Source organism: Crocodylus siamensis, chromosome 1 (genome assembly GCF_052110815.1).
Source record: "Crocodylus siamensis isolate JL-2025a chromosome 1, ASM5211081v1, whole genome shotgun sequence".
NCBI classification, from domain to species: domain Eukaryota; kingdom Metazoa; phylum Chordata; order Crocodylia; family Crocodylidae; genus Crocodylus; species Crocodylus siamensis.
This window is the reverse complement of record NC_143395.1, coordinates 338,476,720-338,493,324: the sequence shown is the minus strand read 5'-3', so window position 1 is coordinate 338,493,324 and position 16,605 is coordinate 338,476,720. Positions and strand designations below refer to the sequence as shown.

At 40.0% G+C, this 16,605-nt stretch overlaps 1 long non-coding RNA gene across 1 annotated transcript in view; it reads left to right on the top strand.

The window, feature by feature from the left end:
* Positions 1 to 16,605, top strand: part of LOC149874881 (uncharacterized) — a 41,010-nt gene that overhangs the window by 16,012 nt on the left and 8,393 nt on the right. The window contains exon 2 of the long non-coding RNA XR_016438679.1: positions 13,552 to 13,595. This is a non-coding gene — a long non-coding RNA (uncharacterized LOC149874881). The remainder of the gene's footprint in view (positions 1 to 13,551; positions 13,596 to 16,605) is intronic.

The window sequence follows — 16,605 nt, the reverse complement described above, 5'->3', positions numbered from 1 at the left end:
ACACTGGATTATAGGCCAAGTAAGTTGAGGCCCAGTGTTAGGCCATGGATGCCATCTGCAAGGCATGGGACACAGCTCAAGAGAAGGTTCAGAGCCGTGTATAGGCCCTTAGCATCAGGGAAAGTAAGTGGGCAGCCTCCTGCCTTGTTATCAACTTTAAATTGTAACAAAGGCATGGCAGGTGAGGTAGGCAGGTGGTTAGCCCAGAGACAAGTGGGCAGGCCAATGACTCAGCTGGCCCTGGGATGCCCACTTGTTACACCCTTCAATTGCCCTCTCAGGCTGCTGAGCCTCTCTGGATTTTCCATCTGTCTGGGCCTCAAGCCCTAGACCTATTTGTTCCAAGGCCTTTGTCTATTCACCCTCAGAAGATTGCCCTTCTCAGACTCTATGTGACCACCCTTTTGGGCATTTGGGGATTACTGTGCTCCCCTGAAGGTGTTGTAGGACTCCAAACACCCCTCACAGTCCCTCCAAACCACTGGCTGTTTCTTCAGTGTCTAGTCTCCCCTGGGAACCGGATCCGCTTAGTCTGCCCAGTCACCAGACCAAACTGAAACCAAACACAAGCCCTTCTAGCTATAACAGAATCGTTACCTCAACCTGGGTCTAATCAGTGTGAGTCCATTGTCCTAGCTGTCTGGGCCAATGTAAGGCCAAACACTCACAGTCTGCTTCTAAGTCATAGGCACCACCACAGAGCTCTTCCCCACTCATCCTCCATGGCCAGACTGCCTGCGCTGGCTCTGCCTTATATCTCTCCTGGGGTCCTGCCCCGTTCTGGCCAGGTGACTCTCCAGGGCTGCTTGCAGGTGCCTGCTAATTAATTTCATTAGTTGGTTGCTAAGGCAACCCATTTGCTGCTGTGCCCATCCTGCTCTGCAGTGCTGTCTCTGGTTTGCTGCTCTGTTAAAGTGACAGTGTCCTAGGCTGTCTGTCACAATGACACAATCATCAGTGTACTGATGACCAGGGATCCCAGTTTTTTCCTGATAAATGATCTCCAATTTTTGGATTAAAAAAAGTAACTTAAAACCCATTTTTTCCATGATTAAAATGAAACGCCACTAATATCTATATCTATAGTGGTGTTTCATTTTGATCACAGAAAAATGTGGATTTTGGGTTACCCAATTTTCAGATTAAAAAAAATATTTTTTTTATCAGCGAAAACCAGGATCCCTGCTGATGACCAGTAATGGAGTTGTTGGTTATTTTGGATTTAGAACATAACCAGTTGATGTTAAGGAAATTCCTGTCCATGCAATACTAGATGCTGACTCAGCAAGGAAGCCTATTGGCAGTGAGATAAGGAAGAGCTGTGATATAGATGGAAAAGGATGTTGGTGCAGTCACTAGCTCTTGCTTGACTACAGTTCTAATAATGAAAGGTGTTGTTTCCAAGCCATTGTTTAGATGGTTGCTGTTATGTCATCATGAAGGAATCTGATGATGGTAACACATTTTAACAAGCATCCATATCTCATCCGAATCTTCCATAGGGCCTCTCTTTTGATTGAATCAAAAGCCTTAGTCAAATCAATGAAAACCATGTAAATATATTGGTGTTAGTTGTGGCACTTCTGCAGCCATCAAGGAGTCAACCCTTTGAGGTCCAAGGATGGAATAACACTCTTTAAAGACAGTTGCATCAGCACACAGTGAAACAAGCAAATTCAAGAGCTTCTGAACTGAGATTGTAATGTCAAAGATATTCCATAACACCCTATTAAGTTTTACATCACAAATTCATCCACTTATCTAGAGGCTTTGAAAGCTGGTAAGCAGATAAACACGGAATCCTGATGGAATAACAGCTGAAATTTATAAACAATGTGGAGAAAGTTCTTTGAAAATCTGAAAACATGAACAGATTCCTAGTGACCAGACAGGATACCAAAATGGTTACCATATTCAAGGAAATAAAACAGATTACAGCAATTATCAATGGTATTGCATGACTGTTCATAGCTGGGAAGAGCCTTGCCTGCATTATCATCAATAGACTCATCTTTCTCACTGAGGAGATTCTTCTGAGTCCCAATGTGGTTTCAGACACTGGGGTACCATTGAATGGTACAATTAAGCTTATACATAAATCTTTCATGATTGGGGCCTTAGTTTTTAAGTCACTTCTAGCAGCCACTAGACTGTTTTTAGAATAAGATTTGGTTCACTCTGGGCATGTCTACATATGCTATTAATGCACTTAAGGTGCAGTAAAATACTGCACGGTAATTTTTCCCTGGGAGTGTGCCTACATGTGTGCCTGTTGGGAGCATATTTGCTTCCAACAGGAACAGTTCAGTACAAGATTATTCCTATCCTGCTCTTCCTGCCTACAGCATGCTGGGGCTTCCCCTGGTGCCAGCCCCAGGCTGCCAGGGGGCACTGGGGTCAGGCCTAGGCTCCATGGGGTGGAGGTGCCTGTCCACACTCTGCTGTCTGGGTTGACTAGAAGCAATTTGCTCCCAGTCAGATGTCTACACATGCACTACTGCACAGTAACTATTGCATATTTATGATAATATTAATGCTGTATTTACAAGTAGTGGCCAACCATGCAGTAAGCTGATTTACTGTACAATAAACACTGTGCACATGTAGATGGTGAAGCTTTACTGCACAGTAGATTAGTCTCGTGTAAAGCAGTAAAGCATCTCATGTAGACATGCCCTCTGGCTTTCACCATCTGGCCAAGAAAATTTAAGATTATCATGAAATAATCATACACTAGCAAATACCCAGTTGGTGTAAAGTGTTGTTTGACTCGTTGGCATCACGATATGGAGATCTGATAATTTATAGTAGCTGAGGATCTGATGCCTGGGTTTAATGGAACCAAAGAAAGCAATATAACACACTAAAAACTTTTACAAAAGTTATGGAGAACCTGTACATTTTTCCTAAGCTACATAGAAATGAAATTATTTTTATAAAATCTTAGCAAGTAGATTGTGCTGAGCTGTGTAATTCACCTCAGTTATTCTCTCAGTCTCAAATGTTTATCAGCCAATCAGAATGCTCTTCCCAGCCAAAGAGATTTATAATGAAAAGTCAACCCTAATTGAATTTCTTCATTAAGAACACCATCAAAAAGATACAGAACACCTTATAGCACCTTGTTTAAATTAGATTCATTTTTCTGATTAATTATTAAAAGGAAAGTTTAAAAAATCATAAAATCTTAAGTGCTATTAAAAATTGATTAGGAATGCATTCTTTCATTGACACAGTTTGTATTTTTTTAATTTTTTTCATCAAAGCTAATACATTTGAATAGCTGTCTCAGAGGTTTGTAATCATTTGGTCATCAGTCAATTAATCACAGCTTCATAAATATTGATTTCAGATTACATTTATTTTTCATTCTTGAAAGGTATTTTTTATTAATTTACGCTCACTCACATACATTGTGGTTTATACTGAAATTATTTTTAAAAGTTCTATTAAAAATTCATTTGAGTAGCTAGCGGGTGATGCAGTCACTGCATTCTGCCACCTTTTGGCAGATTTATGCCCCCATCCTGAGACATGCTGACCACCCACAGCTCCCATTGATCAGGTTTGCTAATTGGTACATCTAACCTGTATGAGCCTGTTTCATGGAAAACCTACAGGCCAGTCTCATCCCAGGCAAAATAAGTTGTTAGAGAACACATTAAGGGTCTGATTTTGTAGTCCTTATGAAGGCTCCATCACCTGAATCTGCACTACAGGTATTTGTAAGGAGTATTCCTTTGAGTAAGTGACTTGTAGCCTTGGCACTGACTTAATAGCTATTGGTTGAGCTACTTGGTTGTCTTGTAGTTAGATAAGGAGAAAGGTACATTTTTAGTATCTAAATGTGAAGCTTCCCACTGATAGCCCATAGTGATTGTGCAATGTAGATAGTTATATTTAAATCACTTTCTGTACTGTTGTTTTAACCTTTTTTGCTGTTTTTTAAGTTTTCATTTAATTGCAAAATAAAAAAAAAATGTGTATAGAGGTGGGATAGAAATTACGTGGATAACATACTCGGAAGCTGATCTGAATTCTTCATTGACCTGCATAGACTCATCCCATCCCTTCCACTGCAGACTGCTTACTTGATTGTGAAGCCACTGAAGACACATCTTCTGTCACAGCCAGAGTAGTATGGTGATACAGCTAAGACCCTTACTCTTTCTTCCTTTCTAGTTAAAGCATTTGATAGAGACCAATCACGATTCCATGAAATCTGATTTTGAAGACTGGCATGAGCATGCAGCACCCATCTCTTATGTATCTCTGAAACCCTCCTATGTTTACTTACGTTATCTGAAATAAAGATCAAAGATCCAGCTTTCATTAAAAAAACACATTTATTCTGACACAAACCTCTGTCCAGAAAAACTGAGATTCAGGCTAAAATCCTCCACAGCGTTTTGTTCTTGTGTGCCCTATGCGGACTGTTTTAGTGGAGTCCTGTTAACCATAACTACATTGTATATTTTTGCTGGGATTTAAGATATGGGATGAATCACTTTTGTGAATATTCATGTGCTGAAGACTGAAAAAACACTGTTCCAGGTCCTTGGATCCAAATTAGTTTTCAGAATCCTATTCTCCAAACAACATATACAATTCACTTACCATTTATTTTTCTGAAATGCCCCTATCGAACTTTCTCGTTTTGGCATAACTGTAAAATGGAGATGGGTGGAGGGGTTCATAGTGGAGTTCTAACTCATATTTTTATGAGAGGCAAGAACCCTCGTGGTTGCTGTCTTTTACTGGACCAACTGTATGGTTGGTATAGATCTAGGGAAAGTCTTTCAATTATCACGGTACTCTTCCTCAGCAACAACATCATATCCCTACCAATCCCTATTTTTAAAACCCTACCTTGAATAGAACTTAAATATTAAGCTGTACCAATGGCCTTGCAAAAAAATGTCTGTCCCATAATGATTATGTCCAAAGAGAGTAAAGCTTACTGGGTCTCAGTATACCATGTTATTCTGCATATGTGTGATCAGCAGGCATCCTGGTTTTCTCTGATTTAAAAAAACAAAACAATTTTTGTTTTAAAAAAAGTAACTCCAAATCCACATTTTTCTGTGATTAAAATACACCACTCTCTCTATATATATAATTGGTTTTATTGGTTATAATTAGTTTTGTTTTTTATCAGAGAAAACCAGGAGATCCCTGGTAATCAGAATGTGCTTCTGGATCCAAGTAATCAAGTCAAAGCAAACTTCATCCTCAAATAATGAGGATACTAATGAGCTCTAATGAGATAAATGCATTGTATTCTGTTTGTTTATTCAGAGGTCAGTATGTGGGACTGAGTAAAATGAACCAGCTGTCTGTCTATCCTGGGCTTTGGTGGGCATTAATCCAAAAAATGAGAGGTGTATTAATGTTTACTCCTAACTGAGTAAAACTGGGATGTCTGTACATCTTTTTTTGGCAGACAAAATTAAACAGAAAAGCTGTGCAGCAATGGAAAGACTTATTCAATGATGCCTCCAACTCTGCTTGGCTTTCTGTTGCAGGCACCTGTGAACTAGAATTTTCCCACTGAAGTATTGTGTCAATAACTCAACCATTTGTAGAAGCTGCCCGACAACCTTCTGGAGCTTTGAGAATTAATTCTTTAGCTGAATAATGAGCTGGTCTAGAGAAATTCATCTTTTTTATTTGAGGACATCTTAAACTTTTGAAGGCCTGCATTTATTTTAATTCACTTTATATGCTAAGCTATAGATTGTATTAGAATAATTTTAAAATACAAAACCTGTATTCACTTACAATTTCTACCTGTATAATTTATAAAATAAATGTTTCTATGTCTGTTATACCATGCTGTGCTGCACATTATAAAGATTTGTGCTGATTTTTTAAAGATTTTCAAGTTAACTTGCTATTAAAAAATCTGTAAAAATTGGGGTTTTTTTTAGTATTGTATATGTGGATCCCCATTCTTGGCTCTAAGCCAGAAACCCCTTGAGGAGCTGTGGATCTAAACCAATCCCAGTTCTTTTCCATTTAGTGAAACACTGCACCCCCATTCTCAAGTTCTTGCTCCTTCCTTTGTAATATTGGCATAGGGTTCTGTAGTAAAATAGTATTTTGTTTTCATTCATATCCTGAATTAAACAGACATATATCACCCAGTTCATATGTTGATTAGTATATATTATTAGCAGGTTCTCTCACTGTCTGTTTATAGATGCATATGTATCTTGTTTCAGGTTGATGACAGATTGAACGGACTGGGCTTCTAGAGGCATGTTCCTTATGAAATCAATGCATCCATTTTGGGACATGGTGTGGGAGCAGTAGTGGGCTTGGGCTGTATGCCAGGTGGGTGCTCACAATGGTGGAGTGTGTAAGAGATGGCAGCCAGGTGGTCACAGGGTGACCAAGGGCTGTATTGTACAGTCCTCGCTTATTCCCCCTGCCACTAATGTCCGTGACTACCAGGGTCCCAGGCCCTCAGATTCTGCAACAAAACATGCTCAGTGCTAGCCGTGCCTCAAAATTCCCCAGCCCACTGGTAACCTAGTAGGCCAGACAGAGCATTTCTGTGGGCCGGGTTTGGCCCATGGGCCATGTGTTTAATCTGCCTGTTCCAAATGGACAAGATAGTAAAAAAATGGATATCATATATGACAAGAATAGTGGCCTGCCAATCTCCTGCATTTTGGTTTGGTCTGTTAATTAAATTGACTTGGCAGGATTATATTAGGAGAGTACTAGCTAGATAGGTGGAAAATTTTGGCGAAGTCAACCAGCACAAAGGAGAGAATATTCAGACTGAAAACTGGGGATGGAGGCTGACGATCTCATCTGTGTCCATCACTCCTGTTTCTGTGCCATGTTCAGCATCTGACTGGCTCTCCCCTGCAGTTATAGTTTTCCCAAGCCCACATGACTGACAGTCAAGAGAACTCTGAATGAGACTTATGGAGTAAAGCTCTCTCTAGACCAATATATTTCCTTCAACGGCTCCCCGCACATTACAATTAGAGAGCAGTTCTTGGAGAATGTTCAGTGTTTCCCCTAGCTGGGGAAATTACTTTTACAAAAAGTAAGCAAAGATGATGATATTCAACAGCAGATAAAATCTGCCAGTACTGCCTTTAGATGTATCTGGAATTGTGTCTTCAATGATCGTGGTGACTTCCTACCTACTGGAATCCTACCTACTTTGCATCAAGGGCCCTTTGCATCAAGGGCCTGTTGACTATGATATTTTCTTTAAAGGCTGTGTGAAGGTCCACAGATTGCCTTTCAAGTCTAATCTGGTAATTTGACTTTGTTCTTAAAACTGATTAAAACAAAGTCTTCAGCAGTGGCCATTACTATGGTGGCCTTTATACTGAAGCCTTTGGAAATATCAGCAAAAATGGCTGAGATGAAAAGTCAGCTTTGAAGAAGTCCAAGTAGTTGAGTAATTCAACAGCTAGGGGCTCATATAGCCCAAGGATCGTGTCATGGAAGAACAAGCTTGAAATGGAGCATTTTTCTTGGGTTTTTTTGTCATTTCTAAAGCATAGAAGGCATCCAAAAAAGTCTCAATACCAAAAAAAAAGGCTTTGTATCTGTAGAAGTGGCTGTGGGAGATGTCTTGCTGTTGAATGATTTGGTTTCTCCACAACTTGTTAATTGAAGTATGAGTCAGATCTGGACCACACATTGATTCTATGTAACCTTATAGATCTCAGGTTTATAGGAAATTGGAGCTTTTCTATTCAATATCACCTCATTTAAGCTCCTCCTTACTTACCCTTTACAGATTTTTCTTGTACCTTCCATGTGGATGTCAGCATTATTATTATTGCTGTGTTATTTTGATTATACTACTAATAATTATTAATTATGTAATACTGAGAGTATATACCTGGAACAGTGCTAAATCACCCCTTGCAAAGATGGCTATTGTTTTTGTAGAGGGCTGAATCAGTTGGGATAAAATTCTGACTTTAAATCTCTAAAAACCTGAAACAAATCTCAGCCAAACATTTTAAAGAATCAAAGAGGTTCAGATAAGTGCTCTCCTCATTGATTTTCAATTTTATAGACCTCTACACTTCCTAGAGTATTACAGGAAGAAGTGGACATTTTACAAGAAAGCCAGCTGACACAAGACCTGCAATATTATTTTGCAGACTGAAACAACTCAGATTTCAAATATTTTGAGGTTGACTCATCACTATGGCTAAGAGTTACAGAAGAGCATAAGATATCCAGTTCACATGGAAATTGATCTAACTTGGAGCTACTAGACATTGAGTGTTTTTTCTTATTCTGACTTCCTTATTTAAAAACCAAAATGGAATTGAGCTCTTTTGGAAATCTGGCAGTACATAGTCTTCTGAGGGCAGGGACAGTAGCTCCCTCAAAAAACCACCCTCACCATTCCCACCTCTGATTCACCCCAGGAAGCACAATCAGCACCAGCACACTCCAATCCAAAATCCCAATTTATTACAATATGAGACTTTCTTTAATTTACTTCCTCTTTATTTCTTTTAAAATTATTATTATGTTTTTACTTTTTATTTTATCCTTCAGTGACTGACTTCCTTCATTTCACCAGCCTTCCTCCCTCATTTCCTTTCCACCTCCCATTTCATTATCCACCCCCATCCCATTAGCCCTCCACCTTCTAGTTTTGTTTCTGTCCCCCACTAACATCCCACAGCCTGTCTCTCGTATCCCCCCAGCTAGGGCAGGAATAGAAGCCTGTCCCAGTTCAGCAGCCCTGTAGTGGCAACTCACAACTGTAGCTCCTAGTCAGGCCCCTGCTCACTGGCCCTCTAGTGGCAAGTCACAGCTGTGCAGATAGGGGACAGCCAGAGAAGGTTTGGTTTTAGGGTTTAGAGACAGAAATTACACAAAAAGCAATATAAGTGGTTGGAAACCAGTTCAAATCTATAACATGACAGAAGCTCAGTTAAAATAAACTACTTTCAAAATGACTAAAACTGACTTATGATAAACTTGGGTAGTATCAAACATAACTGATTTCATTTAAATTGTTTTCTTGAATGTCTGTTCCAAGTCCCCTTTAGATTCAAGTTAACCCACAGTCTCCCTGCATCCCAAAATGCTTTGCACCTCCTCTGCACCTCCCTTGCAAACTGCCCCTCGCATTATGAGCAAGTTAGCTTCAGTCAAAACTATCTGCTCCAGCCAAGCAGGGAGGCATGCTCTAGTGCTCTCCGGCTTCTGGCCTGGGCCACTGCAGGCATGTGGCTGCATTTGTGGAATCAAAAGTGAATGTCCGCTCACTTGCTTATTGGTTCAACCTATACAGTTTAGATTAACATGCAAAGATTGAATCAGTTTAGGCTTGGGCTTTTTGACTGTTTGTACTGAGCCAAGCTCGATTGCTCCAAGCTTGAACTTAATATTTGAGCAGCTCAAAGTTCAGCATGTAACAAGGCCCTAAGTACTGGTTTTGCAGAAGTAACTAAATTATACAGATTTTTTTTTCTGTATATCTAATTACCAAGGATCTTGGTTTTCTCTGATTAAAAAGAAGATACCCAATTTTCAGATTTAAAAGAGTAACCCAAAATTTTTCCATGATTAAAATGAAACACCACTATATTTAAATCTATGTATTAGCAGTGTTTCATTTTAATCCCCCCAAAATTGGGGATTATTTTTATCAGAGAAAACCAGGATCCCTGCTAATTACCTACACGGCCCTCAACACTATTGTATTCCAGATCTTAAACTTAGTAATGGATTTTATTCTTTCAGTGACTCTTTGTATTGTGGAATAGTATGCTCGTTTTTCAGCTAGGAACCAGAAACAGTGACTAAAACCACACAGAAAGGGAGTATTTGATTTACTATTTGAGTCCAGTTTTAGCATCCTGTCTTCTAAACTATTCTTCCTTATCATGATTATCTACATATACCCCAATCAAAAGCTCAGTCAGATCAGCAGAAATCTTTCCAGTGATTTCAGTGGAATCTGTATCAGGCCTTTACCCTTTAGGGGAGACTAGGACAGTTAAATATATTGCAGATCTTTCTAAACATGGCCAGATTCATGGTTAGACATGATTCTTCACAGATCAAATTCCAGAAATAAGATCTACTGACAAAATAGTTTGTTTCTAACACCCATAAACTTCACTTAACCCAATACACCTTTTGAAAGAAACATTAGAAGATAAACTGTCTTTGTGGAATCTTTTTTCTACTTAAAGGTATTTTAATCCCATGCAGTTGAGGATGATTGTCTTCCATGGTTGGTTTATGAACCTATTTAAAGGTACTAAGTAGTTTGCAAAAGTAAGTATTTTTCAGTTGTATTATTTGAATCAGTTGATCTTCCCCCCGCCCCCCCTGTTGGGAGGGATTTTTTTATTAAAGACAGCAATTTCTATAGCAGGAAAATGGAGAATAAAAAAACAACATATGTGTGGGTAATAATGGTGTCAGGAAGCGGGAAAATGGGTGCCTTATGCAATCGAATGCATGGATAATTGATCATTGCAAATGAGATCAGTTTAGTGATTGGCAAAAGTAGGGTCTTTGTCAATTATGTTTGGTTTGTGTCTGCATTATGTTGTTAAATCCTGTCTGTATGGAGCTAACTAAGGACATTGATCAGAAAAGGTTCTCCTGAGAAATCTAAATATTTCAGCAGGAACTGAACACTCACTTCATAGGAAGTGCCCCATGTGACTTACTCAGACCAGCCCACTCAAAACCTCTGCTGGTTTCAATGGGAGTTTTGCCTAAATATGCAGGGTAGAATAGGGCCATGAATTAGGGATTGAGAAGCATTGGGGATTCTCCTGAAAATCAGAAAAGGACACAATTATCTTTCCATAATAGAACATGGACATTTTGTTTTTGAATTGGATGGATTTTGAATTAGTTTTGAAATTAAATGCAGCCTGACTCTTTCTTATAACAGCAAGGGGAATTATACCTACACTGGTAACTTAACTACGTATAAAATGCCTTTTAAAAGACTTCAACCCACCGATTTTGACCAAATGTCTGTTAATTTGACAGAATATCCATGTTCCTTGAACTTAAGGCTATAAAAATTGTTCATCTGCTCAGTCACAGGCCATTTAATTTTGGATGCATCATTGCCATTTGGTTACAGTAATTAGCATTCTCTGTATTGTGTCAGCTTCCCTGAAGCTATGCTAAGTAGGGTTGCACTTTTGTATGGAAACATACACAGGGTTGTGCAAATGAGCCTGGCCACCCATCTTACAGACAGAAGCTCTAGCTACAGCTTTTTGGCTCAGGGTGCCTTATATGCCCACCTGCAGATCTTATTTACTGATTATTAATGACACAAACTGTAGGCAGCTGTGAAAGGCACAGCATGGCAACTTGAAGCCTCTCTTCTAAACTATCCTCCATAGAACTGTAATTTCTTGAGTGACATCTGACTCATTTTCAACTTTTTTTTTTCTCCTTTTAATAAAGTTTTTACAATGCCGGAAAAAATAATGCTCCATTTTGAGCACATATACATAGCATTTGTTGGTGTGGATGTTTTCCTCTCAATTTGTCCCCAATTATAAAAATAATTTGTAGATATTTTGGTCGACATTTTTTATCTGGGGCTCTCAATGTCTTAAGCACTATTGATTTGATTTTTAATAGAAACACCAGTTTTCAACATAGTAATGGCTGATGAATTAAAACAAGGGTTTTTTTTTGTAAATTGAGGAATAAACAGCTAATCCATAAATAAATTAATATAGATCAAAATCTTGTGAGTTGTTTGCAGACTATGTATAGATCTATGCTCTGTCTTGACTGTCTGCAATTCTTTCTTTTGTTTCCTGGGGAACAAGTGAGTGGTTCTCTACAGTGGAGGAAATGTGCAAAGAAGGATTTTTTTATATTTAATCCACTCTGATTTTTACTTCTTAATATATGAGAAGGTAACTAATATTTAATAAAATGAAATGTATCTGTGCATGTTTAATGGTTGAATTAATCAGAGAGAAACCTTTCTTATAATTAAATATAGATAGACTATCATCTTTTCCTCTCATTGACTCATGCTACTGAGAATAAAGGATAAAAATAATGTCATACTGTTATTCTGTTAGTAATATTGTGAACTGTTTTGGTTGGGGGTGTAAACATACTGCGCTCAGGCCAAATCTGGCCTATGGAAATGGGTCATCTGGCTCATAGGGTTCTTCATGAGCAACTAAAATTAGTGGGAAAGATTGGAAGTGGTGTTAACTCCCTGGTTCTGAACAGCAGCTCCAGCAGTTGCGGGGATTAAGATTGCTACCACTGCTCACAGATCATCCAGCCCACAGGAATCCTTATGGCCTGGATCTGGCCCATGGGAAATCCTGCACTCTGGATTCAGGCCATGGGGCCAAACAAGTTTGACACTCCATGTTTAAAACCATGGACATATACTTTTTTTTAAAATTATGTATTTTGAAATTGATACAGTACATAAAAAAATAGCCATTTTCATAGGAGCTGTGTAGGGAGGGAATAAGGAGGGGGCATGTGTCTCCTCTAACAGGGCCACCACCACCACTGGTGGCAGTGCCTGCGGGAGCTCACCAGATCCGCCCCTGCTGCCAACACCGACAGTAGTGCCTGTGGGAGCTTGCCAGCTTTGGCCCTGCCACCACCAGCAGTGCCTGCAGGAGCTAGCCAGCTCCACTCCTGCTGCCACCACCACCAGCGGTGCCTGGAGGAGTCCATCAGCTCTGGCCCCACTGCCAATGCCAGTGGCGGTGACTGTAGGTGCCCACCCAGACTTGGGAGGCACCAGTCAGCCATGGACATTTTAATGTAGCTGCTTTAATTTAGATGCCGAAGCAAAAAGGTAATTCCATTGTATTCAATAGAACAAAACATAGACTTAAAGTGAAATAAGAGCATAAACTTCTTCAGGAACAAGTTCTTTGACTGTAGACATTTGGAGAAGGGACTGTCACTGAAGTCATAAAGTCTTACAAAATGCAATACTGATTGAGTTGAGTGTTTTAGTCATGAATATAGTTTGCAAACTATAGCCAAATATTGTTTGTCTAATCAGAGGTCTCTTATCTATTATTGAAACAATGGATACCCCCTATCGTGGTTGCATTTTATCTTTACTGGCCTGAGTTTTGACAAATAATTAAATATATGAATTAAACAGGGAAGCTGTCATGTTTTCTGCATGAAGGTGATGTATATATATTGACAAGAAGGGTAAGGATATTCACCAAAGCTGTTGTATATAAGTATTTAATGATTAATGGGGAGCCAATAACCATAGCCAGTAGGTGCTCTTTCCAAAAGTTAAAACATAAATTACACCACCTACAGTGGGTTGCAAAAAATGATCGCTACCGCTTCCAAATATGTTGAGAGACATATCTTTCTTTGTGTCTAGCCACATGCGATGTGATTTACTTTATAAAAGTACTAATGTATATACAGTGCTTACTTACTGTGAATGATCAATTGCTCTGGTTTTCACTATATTTTTAAGCATGCATTTTTATAAAATCAATATATGTAGGTGCTTGATAATTACAATTACAATTACTTTTTTTCCAGAGAGCTAACATCTTGAAATGTGTTACAGCTCTTCCAGGTAACTGGTAAGTAACAGAGAAAAATTCTAAGTTTAAAATTTGAAACGTCCACCACAGGGCACAAATATGACACAAGGCTGGTATATAGTTTGTTCTATAGCCTCAAGGGATGGTTTTTCATGTAGATGTTCATACAGCATTCATGAACTGGTTGTAATTTTCAGGCAGAGCTTCCATTTGCTTGATTATAGCATCATGATCCTCTGCAAACTCCCCTCTCCCCCTCCCCCACTCCACTCAGTCTTTTTAACATTGAAACAGCAGTGAAATGGCACAGTTATTGGGTTATTGCTGCTTTGATCTGGATGCAAAATGGCCAATGGTGAGAGTATGGGATTGGTTCCAGAATAGTTTTGCTACAGAATCCACCAATTAGCTGCTCATGAATGTGAGGTTTGGGAGGTATTGTCACTTCCACCATCCTCTGTCAAAAGAGTAGGTAGTTTTGAATCGTGTATTGGGCTGAGGCACTGAGTACCTAACCTGGTTTCTACTTGGTTTCTGTGGGTGCTTATACACATGACAGGGGTTTATTCCTCAGGGTTTCATTCTATGCCCCCTAAATTGAAACAGTGGGTTTTATTTTTTTCCGTCACTGTGTTCACATGACTGCTCTTATAGCTCATAAATCTCATAAAATGCTCAGTGCACTATTCACAGTAAATTGCTGCAGGGGGCGCCACATAATCCACCCTGCTGATCTGTTTGTCCTAAGTTAGAACAAGGGGCATCTGTAGCTTACATAATGCTCTTACGTATAAATGGCTGAAAGTGGTGCAGTTTCATTAATTTAGATAATTTAATTAAGTGTCATTTCATTACTTTCATTAATGCCATTAAGTTTTTACACATATTTGTATGCATTTTTTATTTTTAAAAAATTCTTTCTTTTTTTTTTACCAATAATTAAAAAAAAATGCTTATTTTATTTTTATTTTATCCTTCTCATTCCTATCTTTATTTTTATTGTCACCTTATTTTTCATTTTATTATGGTAACAAGTAAACTTTATTTTGTATGTAAATCTGCTTTTTTTTAAATTTTATTTTACTCAGGGTGTTGACATTCAGCAGCGGGATGCAGGGGGGTCCAAGCCCACACAGCCTCTGTGTGCAGCAGCCACACAGCAGTGTCAGGCTACATGCAGCATGGCCAGCAGGAGCGGGGCAGGGGAGGGGGAGAGTCAGAGAGGAGGAGCTAAACACTGCAACTTAGGAATGATGTTCAATTGATAAACATGGACACAGCGAACCCTTTTGAAAATTAAGGATTGTTTAAAATGCATGGGTTAGAATTGCTATAATATAATGTTCCTGTCTTTATTATCATTATCATCATCTTTGATTCACTGCTGGAGGAAGATTAGCATTGTGCTCCAGAATTTCACTATATGTGCAACTAGAAAAGGCAATCATTAATGAGATAGTGGCACCCATTTTAGGCTGAGTGTAAGAGATCCTCTAAGTATCCTGTGTTTTAGGGTGCAGGGGGGTTCAAGTTGGGACAGCTCCTGTGTGCAAAAGCCACACAACAGTGCCAGGCTGCACTTGGGATGGCTGGCGGGAGAGAGGGGCAGAGGGTGCAGGATAGCCCATAGTGCAGGAAGGTGGTAGCTGGGTGGGGGGTCTACAGCAAACAAATGCCCAGTACCTTAACATAGGGTGGGAAGGCCCCCCAGCAGGAGGGGAGCTGTCACAGAAAGGAGCAAAAAACCCTGCAGCTTATGCAGAGACTACGTCTTGCTCTCACAGCAAAAATCCGCAGGCTTTTCCTGCCAACTGTGAGAAAACCCTTTGCCCCTCCCACCCCACTCTGCACCTCTAAAACATGCCTTGTTGCCTGACTGCAGCATAATTGTCCCCCTAACCAATTCAACATCTTTATCAATGATTTGGATGTGGGGGTGAAGAGCTCACTGGCCAGGTTTGCAGATGCCACCAAGTTACAAGGGAGTGCGGTCACACTTGAAAATAGGCTGCAGATACAGGCAGACCTAGACAGACTAGCAAGTTGGATGGATCAGAACAAGATGAAGTTTAATATGGAGACATGTAAAGTGCCCCATCTGGGGAGAAACAATCCCCAATGTACTTACAGGCTCAGTGACTAGCACCATGAGTGAAGGGATCTAGGGGTAATAATAGACCATAGTATGAACGTGAACCATCAGTGCAATAGTGTAGCCAGCCGGGCAAACAATACTTTGGCATGTATCAACTGATGCATCTCAAGCAAAACCAAGGAAGTGATTCTTCCGCTGTGCTCAGCATTGGTGAGACCACAGCTGGAGTACTGTGTCCAGTTCTGGATGCCACACTTCAACAAGGACGTGGAAAAGCTCGAGAAGGTCCAGAGAAGAGCCATCCGTATGATCAGAGACTTATAAGGCAAGTTATACAAGGACAGGCTGAGGGACTTTAGTTTCTTCTGGTTAAAAAAGGGAAGGCTGAGAGGGGACTTAGTAGCAGCTTACCACTATATCAGAGGAATACATCAAGGGCTCGGTGAACAACTGTTCACAAGGGCATCCTTGGAGAAAACCAGGAGTAATGGCACAAACTCCTGGAAGACTATTTCAGGCTTAACACTAAGAAAAACTTCACAGTTAGGGTGTCCAGACTGTGGAATAAACTGCACTCACCTACTCCGGAAATCTTCAAGAGGAGACTGAATGGTCACCTCGCTGGGGTCACTTGACCCCGATTGTCTTTCTCGCCTAGTGCAGGGGAGCTGGACCCTAATGATCATGCAAGGTCCCTATGAATCTATGAATCCATTGCCATTAATTTGCTTGCTGCTTTTACATGAACCCGGCAAGCGGAGTTCTGTGAACCCAATCATGGGCCTAAAGGAGCAGGGCTATGAGCAGAGGGGACAACCTCAGAAGTGCTCAGATGGATGGCTTCTCCTCTACCCCTGCTCCATAAAGCAAAGGAAAACCTTTAGAATTTAGCCCTCTCTGGCTTCCCTTCCCTCCTGCCCCATCACCGCAGACCTGAGGGCCAGCTCCTTCCCT